Genomic DNA, 12,678 nt, shown 5'->3' with positions numbered 1-12,678 from the left:
AACCCCAAACCCAAGTCGTTAAGATTGCAAAGCGCATTACAATAACCGGGACGGTTACGCAGGAAGCACTCCTGCACTGGTCCGGGTCTAAGGCAGCAGCTTCCCGGCCACGCTGCCTTCTCCTGGGCCTTGATTTTCCGGCCCACGGCAGAGAGTCTGCCACACCTCGATTTGCTGACAGGTCCCACGCGGGGCCGTAACTCGGTCCGCGCCCCCCACCCCCATCCTCGTCCAGAATCTCGCCAGCCTACAAAAGGTGCAACCTCACGCATATGCAGAGCAAACAAATAAGATTGGCAGTGCAACGCCGGGAAGACTGCAAACAATGCGTCGGGCAGCCGGCGCCAGCCAAAGCAAGGGGCCCCGTGGGACACGGGGCTCGGGCGGGGGCCGTGGCGTAGCACCCGCCGGCCTCGGTGCTGGACACCTTACTTCCTGCTTCCCCGCCCGCCGCCAGACCCAGCTCTGCGGAGGGATATCTCTCCCCTCCCCTGTCCCCCTCTCTCCCCTCCCCCCCGCCCCCTTTTGCTTCTGCTCCTCCCCCCCCCACCCACTCCGCCTTTCTCCTTTAGCAAGAAAATTATTTGACAGTCGATTTGCTGACAGGGGAGGAATTTGCATCCTGGATTTAGACAGAAAAAAAAAAAAAAAAGACCGAGAGGAGCTTGGGAACGGTTGCTAGGGGTGGGTAAAAGGTGAAAAAAAGGGGGGCCGTCGGGTGCGGATAAGAGGGGTTAAGGGAGGGGCGAGGATGGGGAGCAATGCAAAAGGTAAGGCCAGGTTACCGCGGCTCGGCCCCGAGTGGGCTGCGGCCGGGGGAGGGGCGAGAGATACATATGTATTTCTGTCCCCTTAGCACACCCCCTTCCCTCTAAGCGATGGCTGAGAGGCGGTGCATGCAGATGGGGAGTAAGTTTCCTGAAGGGGAGGGTGGATGCACGCGCGCGGCCCGCGCTGCAATTTCCACCGGGGAGGGAGAGTGGTTGGATGCGGAGAGTTTGGAGTTGCTTGCGGCGGAGGGCAGGAAGGGTAGCAGGGCCGGGAAGGGGGCTGGCGGGCGCTATATCTGGGAGTAAGTTTCCAGGATCGGGAGAGCCTGCACGCTTGCTCGCTAGTAAGTTTCTGACCGGGGAGGGCGCGTGGGGAGGAGGCGAGGGAGGGGTGCATGTATATAGAAGGGGGGAGGAGGGAGCAGATTTCCTGCGGGGAGGCTGAATGCATATGGAGAGTAGATTTCCTGAAGGGAGGGTGGAGGCTAGACGGACCGAGTAAGTTTCTTGCTAGGGTGGTGGCGGAGGTGGTGGATTGGTGCTTTGGGAACCCAGAGCTTTCTACTGGGGTTGGGGGAGCATGCTGTTGGATGGGGGTGGGGGGGCGAAGGGCCAGGTTCCCTGCTGGGGAGAGGGGCTTGCATCTAGGGAGTATGTTTCCTGGCGGAGCGATATTTGTTTACAGGCTGATGGCAGTACTGTAAGTGAGTAGTGCTTCGAGAAGGCGGCTCTGATATAAATTAATATTGAAATTACTCCATCAGCTCTGCTTGCCCCTCATCTCACCCCCCAAGCGGAGACTGGTCTTGTCGGATTGCCCATGCACTTGTTGCAGAAACAGCCAAGGTAGGCAAGAACCTCATTAAGTTTCATTTTTAAAAAAATTAGTTGGGGGATGCTCCGTGAGAAGACGTGGTGGGGGGAGGGGAAGGGACAAAGTCGGGGGACAGAGAAGGAAAAATTTCCCCCACTTCCTTACTTTCAGTATTTTACTAGGGCCTTCTCTCTGCTTTCCTTCCCTCTTCCCTCTCTGAGCTCCATGGCATCCCAGCAAAGGGGGAGGGGTACGATGGACGCTAAAATTGGCAGACCCAGCTTAAAGGGTGGTGGTGGGGCTTGCACTTGAAGGTTGTGATGTTATAAAGCCTTCATTCTTCCAGCCAAGAAACCGCAGGACCCTAGGGATGTGCCTTTTGGGGTTTTTGACATGATGCATATGTGTCTGTATATGCGCCTGTGGGCTCTTTGGGGGTTGGGTATCCCCCAGAAGTTAAAGTGGCCACCCAGATAGGAGAAATGTGTGAGGGGGTAAACCTCCCCTTCAGTCCCAACTTCAGTTTGGAAGACTGGGAAGTTGCAGCTGGTGGTCTAAAGAAATTGATGTTAGAAAACAACATAAAACCACTCGTTCACTGGCTGAAGCCGGGAGCACCTGGCGAGCAGCCTCTGGTCAGCCCTGGGCTGGAGCATGTGCGCCTGCATCCTTAGGTTAAAAGAAAATGACTTCTGGTTCCTTCGTGTGCTTTCGACTGTCCTGTTAGAGCCAGCTTTGTGGAAACTCTTCCCAGACTAGACGCGGCTTTGGCAAGTGAATGTTAAGTGTTGAAGCCGGTTGCTAACATGGCTTGGGCTGTCTTGTGAAGTGTATGGAAGTGATGCTTAGGAATGACGATCCAGGGATGGCTGAAGAGTTCTTGCAAAAAAAAAAAAGCCTCCCGAAAGCCGACTGGGTGCACTTTTTAGCAGGCCTTGGAGCAGAGCTTTAAGAAAGGAGTTCTCAGTTGTCCCAGTTGGTACCAACCTCCTGCATCATTAGCCTTCCAAGAAAGCAGTCTGGTCACGGATGATGTGGTTTTGTGCCCACTGGAAGGATAACAAGCAGAAGTACTTGGCGGTTAACTAGTTAACCAGCAGTCTTTGCTTCTCCCTGCCTGTTTTCCTGATCCTCAGCCTGCTGGTTTCTGCAGATGGGTTGTAAGTTTTGGCTGTCAGGTACCTGGACTATGCTGAGAGTTTTAACTTTGCCAGGATAATTTTAGCACCCGAGGTTCAAACCTAGACATGTTTTAGTAGGATCAGTGAGTAAACACTAGGCAGTGTGGTTAACTAAAGTTGGTTAAGCTTTCTCCAGTTCTATAGCCAGGCTCAATTCTAGTATGGAAAAAAATGGGTTTACAGATATTTCTCTACATGTTACTCATGGACAGTGCTTTCTTTCTTTCCTTCCTGTCATCAGATTTCCAGATTGAAAATTTGATATTTGGCAGTTTGAGAGTTGAATTAGTTGGGAATTAAATATTGCCATTTATCAAGTGTTCCTAACTAGACATCGATTAAACAAATTAGCTATTATTTTTTCCCTGCTTAAAATCTGTGCCTGGTTGGTGTATACGCTGGGAAGGTAAACAGAATCTTTATGTGTGTTTGTCCTAGGATAGTGGAATCATTGACATGCCTACCCTCGAAACCAAGAGCAGCCATTCATTTTTTTCCCCTCATATTTATGAGATTTATTTTATTGTCTTGCTTTGGCCATTAATCAAGTCAGTAGCTTTTTTTCTCTTCTGCTGGGATGTTCTTGTGGTAATAAAGGTTTGAAGGCCCATGAATCATAATTCATTCTTTTAAAAAAATTGTGGTGATTGTCAGGATTTGATTTATAGGAATTGATACTGGGAATGACACACCTTGTTGGGCCCCGCCCTTTTAGGCATGTCCATTTTTGCCGAAGATTTGTTGAGAAGCCAGCTTGACATATCAAAAAAGAGCGTTTCCCGTCTGCTTTATGGTCATTGAGAAGATTAATTTTACAGGTTCCATAGTAAACATGAGGCTTTTCACAGCTTGGTAAGCAGGCTTCCACATAGCAGGCATGTGTTAATATCACATAGCATTTTGTGAGCTTGCTGTGAAAACAGTTGTTCCATGAACTGTGTGGAAAGTACTCAGTTTTGCTTCCTTTAACCCGCTTGGGCCTGTGGTTTTTGTTGAGGTAGGAGCATTAATTATAAATGAGGGGACTGCTGCTTATGTAATAAAATATGTGGCCACAAAAACAAAGCTTATTTATTATGTTCTTTTTCTCATGCTTTGGTGGTTGGGTTGTTCACAGTAATCAAAAGCATTGTTTTGGGGGGAAAGTATAAGGATTCTCCATAAAGTTGATTAATTAGAAAGTGTTGACATTGTCTTGCATTCAGAAGTTGGCTGAAGTCTATAGTGTTTGTAAAGTGACAGAATTTTTAAGGTGGTTTGATGGTCAAAGCTTGGGGAGGCTAGCAGTTTCTAGTATTTCTGGGCTTCAATTTTTTTTTTTTTAAATTAAAAATACATGGTTTGATGCATGAGTTCCATCCATGTCTGAAATTCTATGATTCGTTCTTGTGGAGAGAGGTCTCCAGAGGTCTTGACAGTGCCTTCCTGGGCCAACGGCCAAATTGCTTCACGGACTTGGGCAAGCTGATTAACTTCTGTTTTTGTCTTCTCACGGAGAGAATGGATTTGTACCTTGGCATTCCAAAAAAGACTTTTGAGTAACCTGGTAATCTTGATCATCATTGCAAGGAAATAATTACGAAAGCTTGCCACCGTCTTGGAAAAGAAAGTGCATGGTTGATACCCAATTATATGTGCTAATAGAGAGTGGCACATAATCCCAGACATCAAAAATAATTTCAGTTCATCTTGGAAGTTTCCCCTGCAGCCAGCTGGTTCACCTGTCTAATTATGCTTGGTCAAATCTAAGGTTAATGGAGCAGTACCAGAAAGCCTAATGTGGCTTTATCCATTTTCTGTGAAAAAAAAAATTCACACGTGGATAATTGGCATTTGCTTGTATATTTGCCATTGGGTTAATTGTAATGATATTGTATTACTGTCACCTCTGGGATATCTCAGATATTTTTGGGGAAAAAGCTCCTACTGTTTTTATTGACTTTGAACATTGACATGTAAAGTAAGGATCCAGACAAGTGGCCTGGACCCCAGGCAGTACAAATTTGTGCTGATTGTCCTGCTCTAAAAGCAGTTGAATTCAGCTCATTTTATTTCTGACTTCATAGAACTGTGTAATTTAGGGAAGAGAGAGGATTAGAATCAGCCGGGATCTTTGGATTAGTAATACATTATTTCTGAATTTGCATGTTTAAGGCGAACCAATAAAATAAAGGGGAAATTAAACAGTTGCTTTCTTTTGTAGGAAGAGGGAGACAAGAGCAGCTGGATCTGTTCTTGGCATGCTTTTCAACAAGGGTACTGTGGCATTTTAAGGAATAATGCAGGCTTGATAATTTGAGTTTGATTCCAGGGCTCTCTTAATCCCCCCCCCTTTTCTGGGTTAAATAAAATACATAACGAAAAGCCCTGTGATAGATTATAAGAATTTTCAAGTTCTCTGGGCAGCTGCTTGTAGAGTCTATTGGTTAATTTGGGTTTACTGAAGAAATGGATGGTTTTTGCTTTTTCCTCACCGAAGACCACAAGCTGAGAATGTGTGGGACATGCTGAGTTATTGGGCTTTTGGTTCGCCAACATTCACACTTTTTTTTGATAGCGAAGAAGGGAGAAAAAGAACTTGTGTGCCTAAATGGCAGTACTGACTCTAGGCTCATAGATGGAAACCGTTGTCTTCACGCCACGACCGGCTCTCGTCTATTCATTGGTGCATTTGGCAGCTACTTAGTGAGCGCCCACTGTTTGCTAGGCATGGAGGTTAGGCTCTGAGAATCGTCGATGAGTCAAACAGACACAATCATTTCCCTCTACCTATTCTCCACCCCAACCCTTGTTTACAGTCCAGAGGGGAGGTTGACATGTAAAGAAATATATGTTGCAAAATGTGATAAATGCTCTGATGACACCGGCATGGAGCAGTGACCTGGACTTACTTAGCTAAAGCAGCCTCAAAAAAGCCTCTCTGGGGATTGGGGGTGGGGGGAAACTGAGGGCACCAGGCAGAAGAGAACCTTGGTGGAAGCACTTTGGTTTGGGGGGCAACTGAAAAGAGGCAAATGTGGACCACAAGGAGGGAGAGAGAGCCCAGGAGATGATTGATCATGCAGGGAGGGCTCTGGGGGACCTCAGAAAGGTTTGGGTTTCATTTGACATGTAGCGAGAAGCTGTTGAAACTTTGCAGTGAGAAGTGATAGCCCCTAGCTAATGTATTGGTGGAGAGGGGCAGGTGTGGAGTCAGAGAACACAGTAATATGGCAGTTGGAGCTGGTCAGGTGAGGAGGTGACAGGCGGTGAATGGAAGGGAGCAGGTGGATGTGAGACGCACTTTAGAGGTAGAAGGGGCAGGGCTTGGTGATGGATTTGGTTGGGAGTGGAGAGGAGAACTCTAGGATAACAGGTTTCCGGCTTGAGCAGTTGGGTAGATGGGTGGTGATATTTGCTGAGATGGGGAAGAGGGAGAGTGAAGGGAGCAGAATCTTGCTGTTTCATTTTGGGTTCCTTTGATTCTGAGGTGCCTGTTTGACTCAACGTGGAGATGTTAAGCAGCAGTCTGATACAGCGTCTGGCATCCAGTGCCAGAGGACTAGTGGGCAGGAGATGAAAATGTGGGAATCATCAGAGAGGGGTGGTATCTTAATCCAAGAGCCTGGAGGACGCGTCCTAAGGAGCCTGGAGGGGAAAAGGCAGTATGTGGGGGGGGGGGGGCGCGGGGGGGTGATAAGGCCAGAAAAATCAACAAGGGATTTGGCAAAATGGAAGGCACTGGAGACTTTGGAAAAAACACTTTCAGTGGAGCAATGGATTGGGTAGGAGCGAGATTGGAGGGCATTGGCGTGGGAATGGGAGGTAAGGAACCGGAAGTAGCATGTGTAGACAATTTTGGGGCAAAGCTTGACCAAGAAAGGGGGGCAGAAGAATGGAACAGGAGCCAGAAGGACATGTGGTAAAGGGAAGGGTTTTGGGGGTACTGGTGGTATATTTGTGTGCTGATGAAAAAGATCAGTGGAGAGGGAGTGATTGATCAGTGGGTTGGGTCATCTGAGTAAAAGCCCTTGAGGTCTGTCGGGGAAGATCTGGCCTTTCCTGAAGGAGAGACATTCCCTCTTTGTGTCCAGAGCGCAGGTGCCGGTGAGGGGAAGGTGAGGAAGCCAGGCTGAGCCCTGAGATGCTTTGCTTCTCCAGGCTTAGGCCACACCCTCCTTGGGAAGCACTTTGGGCTCAGGACTGGACTGCAACTGGAGACTGTAAGGGTTAAGATTGCATCAGAAAATTGTACTGCATATTTTGAACATTTGACTGCATTACTGAGCAGTACAGAGGAAAGAGCAGATTCTTTCGCTTGGGAAAAGAGTCTTCGGTTAATGTAATTTGGGCCTTACATTAGATTTATTTGAAAACTATGACTGGAAAAAGACAGCTGTGATTTTTAGTCCTGTTCAAAAGTTGGGGGGGTACTGTGTCATATGTTTTAAACAAGAAGCTCAAAAAAAAAAAGCAAATGTCTGCCTCTCCAGCTTGCCTTTAATAAAAATATGCCGTAGAGTGCCAGCCTCTGCGGCCAACCGTGGGGTTTGCTTGGGAGGTGGGTGGGTGAGGAAAGAGTAAGAAAACCTGGGTTGGGGTGCAGCTCCATCTTTGGCTCTGGACAAGTCAGCCTCTGAATCTGTCTCCACATCTGCAAAAAGAGGGTGATACCATCTGTCGCCTCTCCTCTTAGATTTGTGAGGATGGAATCAGATAATGTACGGAAAGTGCTATGTAAACTGTAACAGCCAGTAATGAGGTGAATTGATCTTCAGCCAGATCTTCTTTTCAAATACAAAAACCTGACAGCCAATGAAACACGTTGCTTTATTTCCCAAAGCTTCTACTAAAAACTGTTTGTCGTGTCCACTCCCACTGATGTTCCCTCCTTGAAGCCACTTTCTATCTGGGGTTTCCAAGTCCTCCGTGATCCCTTTAGTGAAGTTGATCTTCCTGTTGGAAGGCAGGCATCAGAAAGCTGGCTGTGAAATGCTAGTCAGTAGAGATTCAAACTCTGATTCCATATTTAGGATTTTAGAACTATCCACCCAAAGGGCCAAACTAACTTGATTTGTGAACTGGGAGCAGGGGTACCTTGAATCTACTCAAGAAACCCGACTGTGGTCCCTGCCCCCTGCCCCCATCTTAGCAGTCTTCGTTTCCATTCAGCGTTTGTTTTGGAAATGAAGACTGTTGTGTAAAACTCAGTCTCCCTAAAAACAGCCCTGTAGGCCTTAGTCTTACTGGGTATGCTGGGAAGTCGTTTCCAGTTTTAAAAAATATCCCATGATTTTCACTAATTGGACCCCTGACACCTGCTTAGTAGAGTGAGGCACTTTTTCTTTCTTTCTATATTAATTTTTATCACGAAGAATCTTTAAACATACACGAAAGCAGGCAGATGGTATAATGGACTCCCTTGTACCCCTTGCCTAGATTCAGCGGTTAGTCAGATTTTGCACACCTGTGAATAATGAGGCTTCTTGTATTTATGTAATAAATACAAGTTGTCAGTTTTGAGAGATTAGTGGAACTGATATCAACCTGGTTTCATACAGAGGGGAAAATAATCAACGAAAAATCAGAGAGGGAGGAAATGGATGCCGTCATTGAAATAACTAGTGTTTACCTAGCATTTTATAGGTCCAAAGCCTCTTTGGCTTGTCCTATTTTATATGTCTTGCAACAACCCTAGGTAGGTATTAGTCTCATTTTACAGCTGGGAAAAGTGAGGCTCAAGAAGTAGAATTGAAAAAATACAAGTGATTAACCCGAAGTCACATGATCAGCTCCCATGCAAAGCCCAGGTTTAATGCCAGACTCTGAATGGTCTCCCAATTTTATTGCAGTCTCAAACAGGTAATGCTATACAGTTTTAAATAAGAATGATAGAATAGATGCAAAATAGCATGGAAACGAAGACATTCATCTGGGAATTTCAGGCTTATAACGCCAATGACCTTAGTTGGAAATACTCAGATGATTTAAACATGTTTTGGGCATTACATTTCTAAAAACTTCAGTCGTCTGGCTCAGTCTGGAGCACACAGCTTTAAGCCTGACTCATAATTAAAGCCAAAACTTGATTTGAACAAATTGCATGGCTATTCTCCATCAGCCTCCTACTCTCAGCCCAGCCCCTCTGTGGGGCCCCTCAGTGGAGGAAACAGGACAATCCGTGGTCATTTCTAGATAGTGTGGTCTTTAGTCTCCAGGCTCTGGCTTTGGACGTAACTGGGCTTGGGCATTTTCCTACCTTGGAAGGCCACAGGGGTCATTGTCGTAACAAAGGCTGCTCTGAGGGCCTCTCCTCATCTTTGGGAAATTGCCTCCAACCTAACTTCTTTGAAAGATTTTTTTAAAAAGAAGGGGAAAAAAAAGATGGATTTGATGCCAGGGAGTTTTAATTCCCTCTGTTGTCATCACAATGGGAGATACTGAGCTCCCTTAAAATTTTACTGAGGGATACCAGTAATTGAGGCTGATTGTAAAGTATTGGGACTTGTTCACTTTCGTCTCTTAATTGGGTGAACACATGCCAGCCAAGGGGTTTTCTGGGGGAGCCATGTTAGGTAGGACATTTAAGGGCCTCTTTCCTTTTGAAAAGTCTGAGCTTCTTCAGAAACCAGTATGGAATTCAAATAATTTCACCATGATGCCACTCATTCCTGAAGTCCTTCTTGAGGGCGTTATGTGCCCAGCTCTGGGTTAGGACTGTGCGGTGGGTGGAGGGAGTGCAACTGGGCTCCTGCAGCTCGTGGTGCTGTTGTCACTTACCGTTGGGTGTGTCTTCCACCCCTTTCAGACACCCCTGGGGAGAGCAGAACTGGGTCATTCATTTTTTGTACCCCTAGTCCCCAGCACAGAGCCTGGCATTACAGTTTGTGCAGTGTAAATGCTTACTTATTTAAGAATCAGCTGGGTTTTTTGTTTGTTTGTTTGTTTTTGTTTTGCCTTTGGTTTCTCCCTACTGGTTCTTGTTGGAGGAGAAATCCAGGCCTTTCTGCCACCAGGGTCAGTTCCTGTATCCACTGAAGGAGACCAGACTGGAGAAATGTTTCCTTCCTTCTTGCTTTTGTGGCCCCGCTGCCTTTAGCTGGGTTGGTTTAACTGAGCTCTCAAATGCAAATGCGGCCCCATCCCCCATTCTTTTAATAAGTGACATTTTGTTAAATCAGTTATTCAAGACCTTATCTATATTTCTGTCTGTGCTGGCTTAGTCAAAATAGGAAAGAGAGTGAATATTAGATTTCTTCACCCGCCCCCTCCTCCCTCCCCTTTGAGCAACTCTGCATAAGATTTCTGATAGGGGAGGGGTGCTGTGTCCTTGAAGAAGTAAATGCTGCATGCAGAAAAAATGTGGAGGGCTTTGACTTGTAGCGAATGCTGTTTTTCAGCAGCTGTGATTTTTCCATTTTTCTTTTTCTTTCTGTTTTGATTAGTGGAACTCATTGTGCTCCAGGATTGGGATTGTGTTGGGGGAGGGCGCAGAGAGAACAGCTTTTACTGGGAGAGCTTGAGTTGGGGAGGAGGAAGGGGAGAAGGGATTTATTGAAAATATATGTCTACTTCTGCTATGATAAAGCGGCGGGCATGTAAAAATGCAAGGGGGAAATCATTATTGTGGTAATGTAGGCAGAGCACCGCTTTCTCATTAACGGAGCTTAGCCCACGTGGAGGAGGAGGCTGCCTGGCTGCTTTGAGAGTTGGGGTATTCAATAATAGCAGAAACTCAGGGGATTGTCTCCATCCCCCTGCTCACCCCCTCCAGCTGCCTTCTCCTTTCTTTCTCTCATCAGTTTGTAGCCTTTTCATAGCTTCGTTTTGGATTTCACGGGCCCCCTCCTCATCCCTGCCACCCCAAAATGCTGGAAGGACTGTTTAATTTTTAAAGTTAGAGGGAAATAAAATAAATTCTCTCCTGGGAACTCGAGCATTTTGGCAACACACGGTGAGCCAGAGATTGGATTATACCCCCTGCATCCAGAGAGCACCAAGAAGCTGCTGTTTAGGGGTTCAGGAATTTGCATAGGCTGTGGGGGTACCTAAATGAGGGTTTCAGATCTCTTACTACTGTTTACAGAGAGCTTACTGTGTGGCTGACCTCGTGCAGATATGTAGTCATTCGGCCTCCCAACAATTTTAAGAGGCAGAGGTGATGCCCACTTTTCACTTGAGAAGACTGGGGCTCAGGGCATTTCAGCACCTAGCTGAAGAACACGCAGGTCCTGGGTTGCAGAACTGGTCTGCAGACCCAGGACTAACTCTAAAGACCGGTTCCTGATCATGAGCCTACGCTGCCTTTAGAAACTGGCTAGTCACTTCCCCTGTTCAGACCTCGAGAGTCCAGGAACCTGGGCAACACAGAGCCACCACAAGGCCTCCTCTGGACATTTATGGATAGAGTGCTCAGGATGTTCATGGGGACTCATCTGGAGCTGTCATACTAAGGAAGGTCAAGGTTAGGAACTCACATCTTTGTTAGAAGAGGTGAGGGCCCCTCCCCCACCTCTGCCAGGCCACTCTGACTTTGCTGACAAGTTGTTCATCAAGCATTTATTGAGTGCCTCCCATGTGCCAAGATTGTACCAGTGGCTGGAAGTACCAGGATAAATAAGAGACAGAGCTCAGAGCCTAGTGGAAGATGGTTATGAGAACATATAAATATGATACACAATGAGGCCTGCCTAGAAAAAGACATTTCAGAAACAATAAGTGCAAGAGACTGTATAGAGCAGCCAGGGAAGTCTTCATAGAGAGTGAACACGGGTGGCCTTGTGTGGGTTCAGTGGAGGCTTGCCAGGTAGACGGGGGCAGGGAACGGCAGATAGCATGGAGCATATAGGACGCCGTATGCAGTCTGACCTGACTGAAACATCACTTCAAAGCTTAGCTATCTAACTTCATCTCCTATCACCTTCCGTTTAATGCTCTAGAACTGTGCTGTTCAATATGGTAGCCATTAGCCATGCATGGCTATTTAAATATAATTAGAAATTAAATAACATGAACAGTTAAGCTGCCCAGTTGCACTAGCCACATGTCAAGTGCTCAGTAGTCACATGTGGCTAGTGGCTACCATATTGTAAAGCATATAGAACATTTCCATTTGTGCAGAAAGTTCTGTTAGCTAGTGCTGCTCATAAACTTTTCCCCTAGGTTTCTTTTGCATGAAATGTTTCCTCCTTTGCCCCTCACCTGGCTTACTCCCACTTCTTCCAGAGGCTTGCCCTAAACACCCCAGCCTGAGCTTCCTTCCCACTGTCCATCCGCATTGCAATAATCTCTCTCTGTGTCTGTCTCCCCAATGGAACTTTTAGCTTCTGAAGGGTGTAAGTCAGGTTTTGTTCATCCTTGTGCCATTTCCTGTTTACCATTGTGTGTCCAGAACCCCGTGGGCACATAGAAAGTTCTCAGTGAGATTTGCAGGTGATGAAGCTGGAGAGGTAAGCGGGGATTGGGCAGGGAGGACCCAGTGCCACGTAATGGAGCTTGGTCTTGACTGGATAGGCAGTGGGAGTCACTGAAGGGTTTTAGCGAGGTGGGGTGTGTGGGGGAATGGGATCAAGTCAGATTTAAGTATTAGGAAGATTACTCCTATAGGTGTGGGGGACAGGCTGGAGTGGCTGAGCTTGTAGGTCAAGAGATCAGTTAGGAAAATGCTAGAAACACAGGGACAAGAGGGCTAAGGGTCTGGACACTCAGGGTTTGGCAGTGATGTTGAAAGAATAACATTACTATTTTGCCAAGTCAGGACCTCCTTCCGTTTCTCTCCATTTTGGACGCTCTTAGCGGGTTCTAAGGGCAACTGTGGAAAGAACTGTCTCACTTCTTCTGGGTCCCTCAACCCCTTTGCTCTTTGAGGCCCCAGGCCAGGGCTCTGTAGCCTTCCCTTTCCACTCTTGGTTGGCGTGCTGCCCTCTTGCCCCTC

The 12,678-nt window shown here is 46.9% G+C and overlaps 1 protein-coding gene across 7 annotated transcripts in view; it reads left to right on the top strand.

Moving 5' to 3' along the window:
• Positions 1-962: 962 nt before the first annotated feature.
• TRERF1 (transcriptional regulating factor 1) overlaps positions 963-12,678 on the top strand; it is a 202,343-nt gene continuing 190,627 nt past the window's right edge. For 6 of the 7 annotated variants that reach the window (XM_090282417.1, XM_090282416.1, XM_090282415.1 and 3 more), the window contains exons 1-2: positions 963-1,114; positions 1,535-1,616. The gene's annotated coding sequence lies outside the window, so the exon portion shown is untranslated. Of the gene's footprint in view, positions 1,115-1,228; positions 1,269-1,534; positions 1,617-12,678 lie in introns of those variants that run through there. The other variant, XM_090282412.1, reaches the window with a different exon arrangement.

The sequence above is a fragment of the Furipterus horrens genome, unplaced genomic scaffold (assembly GCF_987537825.1).
Source record: "Furipterus horrens unplaced genomic scaffold, mFurHor1.1.pri manual_scaffold_6, whole genome shotgun sequence".
NCBI lineage: Eukaryota > Metazoa > Chordata > Mammalia > Chiroptera > Furipteridae > Furipterus > Furipterus horrens.
Note: the sequence above shows the minus strand (reverse complement) of the source record. Positions and strands in the feature narration are given on the sequence as shown.